This window comes from Bison bison, unplaced genomic scaffold (assembly GCF_000754665.1).
Source record: "Bison bison bison isolate TAMUID 2011002044 unplaced genomic scaffold, Bison_UMD1.0 scf7180017864516, whole genome shotgun sequence".
NCBI lineage: Eukaryota > Metazoa > Chordata > Mammalia > Artiodactyla > Bovidae > Bison > Bison bison.
Window position 1 is genome coordinate 1051663 of NW_011495069.1, and position 2830 is coordinate 1054492.

Here is a 2830-nt window from a genome sequence, read left to right on the forward strand (position 1 = left end):
TTATCCATCCTGTTTGTAACAGTTCGCCTCTGCTAATCCCAGATTCCCTCCCCTCCCCGCCCCCGTCCCCCACAGCCACAAGTCTGTTCTCTGCACAGAGCGGGGCTCTTGGGGGCTCCTCTCTACAGCCTGTCCTCTGCTTCATATGGAGGGCTCCTCGTGGGTCTCCTGGCTCTGACCGCAGTCCGGATGGGACACCTGGCTGAGAGGGTCAGCCCTGAACCTTCTCCCACTCTCTGACTAGCTTCCACGTGTCAGATCCCACTCTTCCCACTTCCATCCAGGGACCGCCCTTCCTGGACGGTGGGGACCGGGAGGGAACACGGATCTGGCGGAGGCTCAGGGGTGCCCCGCTGTGGGCAGGGCTCATGATGAGCAAATTCCTAAAACATGCTTCACCATGGGGGACATCAGCATTACACACGGGGAACTGAGTCCTTAGCAGCCACACAACCTGCCTGGCGATGACTGAGTCAGGGGGTGAGTAACTTGAACCAGATAACTGACTTCAAACTTGCTGAAAGTCTGTGGGTAGGAGAAGCAAAGGAATTGGGGGAGGGTATTTTCAGAAAAAGAACCAAGGCAGGGTCTTCAGAAGGTGATGAAAACCTGTGAAACAGGAGCTGAAGGAACGCTCGCTGGACCTAGAGGAGAACTTTCGCTGTGTTTTTCTTTTGCAAAAATACTCCTTGGCCATGAACCGTCGCTCTTCCCTCTCCAGCGTGTGTCTGTTTGGGAAGGTGATTCTCACCCGTGACCCAGGTGTTGACGGATAATGCAATCCTCGCCTGGTTCATAGGTTAGAAAGTCACCCTGCCACCTGCTCTTCCCTCCCTTCCCAGCCACTGATCCTGCCTCCAGACCCAACAGTTAGAGCCCACGCATTGCCTGCGGCTTGTCCTGGCCTTGGCTAGGAAAGCCCCAGAGAGCCCAGCTTCGTGGTAAGGCTCTCAAGCCTGGAGGGAACGGGCCCCCATCCGGCGCTGCGGTCCGCCCCCACCCAGACCACTGTGTCTGCAGTCTCTGTCTCTCCCCGGCCATCTTCCCCCCGAGACCCAGGCCTCTGCTGAAGATGCAGTCGACACAACGGCCAGTCACAGGCGAGCCCCAGAATCCTCTTGTGACCTTCAAGTTTCACGACTGCTCTGAGCGGTAGCAAAGGGAAGACTGGCCTCAGTCAGACAGATCTGGGTCCAAATCCCAGCTCTGCTGCTTACCTGGCAGCAGCCCGGCCCTTCATCCCTCTGACCTGCCGTTCTTCCTTTGAGGCAGAGAAGTAGTATTCACGGGGTGGTGTGAGGACCAAGATTGCCTGCCCAGAAGGAAACTCAAAGAGCAGCACTCACACACTTATTTCAATACTCCACTGATATTAATGAAACTCACTTTCCAGAAGGAGAGGCAGATGTGCAAACAGACACACGCCCTCTCCGGTGTGACACACGCGGGAATCGCGGCATCCTACAAGGAAGGCGCAGGCAGGCTGCCGCAGGAGCGGCAGGAAAGTGGGAGGGGCATTTCTGGGAAATCCAGAAAGCGCCATGTGCCCAGGGAAGGAGGTTTTAATCCTTAGAACTGAGACCTCCTGCCTCTTCTGTGGCCTGGCCCTACCCCTCCTCTGCCCCAGCCGCTCCCAGGGGGTCCAATGAGAGGAGGGTCCTCAGCTGGGAGCGATTCACCCCCATCCCCCACCCTCTGTGACTTCAAGGAAGGAAACTTCAGGAGTGGGAGCCATGGTCACTTCCTGAGGGCAGCGTTTGCCAGTGTTTGCTCCAGTGACTCCGGCAGGGCAGGGACTCGGGGTCCTGCAGGGGGAGTAAACGCCTCCTTAAATCCAGCATGCTAGGCACCTCACCGGAGAAGGCAATGGCACTCCACTCCAGTACTCTTGCCTGGAAAATCCCATGGATGGAGGAGCCTGGTAGGCTGCAGTCCATGGGGTTGCTAAGAGTCAGACATGACTGAGCGACTTCAATTTCACTTTTCACTTTCCTGCATTGGAGAAGGAAATGGCAACCCACTCTACTGTTCTTGCCTGGAGAATCCCAGGGATGGGGGAGCCTGGTGGGCTGCCGTCTATGGGGTCCCACAGAGTCGGACACTACTGAAGCGACTTAGCAGCAGCAGCAGCAGGCACCTCACCTGCCCCACCCTCATCCTGGTCCTCAGTCACGGATGGGCTTCAGAGGACACGTGGTGCACAAAGGTTCCCACCACTGCCTGTTTGGAGAATCAAAAGCACACTCCAGTCTCAGGGCCTTTGCACGTGTGACGTCTTCCATCTGCAGTGCTCGCTCCCTAGAATCACACATGGCTCACACTTTGCTTTCAGTTCAGTTCAGTTCAGGCGCTCAGTCATGTCCGACTCCTTACGACCCCATGAATCGCAGCATGCCAGGCCTCCCTGTCCATCACCAACTCCCAGAGTTCACTCAGACTCACGTCCATCAAGTCAGTGATGCCATCCAGCCATCTCCTCCTCTGTCGTCCCCTTCTCCTCCTGCCCCCAATCCCTCCCAGCATCAGAGTCTTTTCCAATGAGTCAACTCTTCGCATGAGGTGGCCAAAGTACTGGAGTTTCAGCTTCAGCATCATTTCCTCCAAAGAAATCCCAGGGCTGATCTCCTTAAGAATGGACTGGTTGGATCTCCTTGCAGTCCAAGGAACTCTCAAGAGTCTTCTGCAACACCACAGTTTAAAAGCATCAATTCTTTGGCGCTCAGCTTTCTTCACAGTCCAACTCTCGCATCCATACATGACCACTGGAAAAACCATAGCCTTGACTAGATGCACCTTTGTTGGCAAAGTAATGTCTCTGCTTTTCAACATG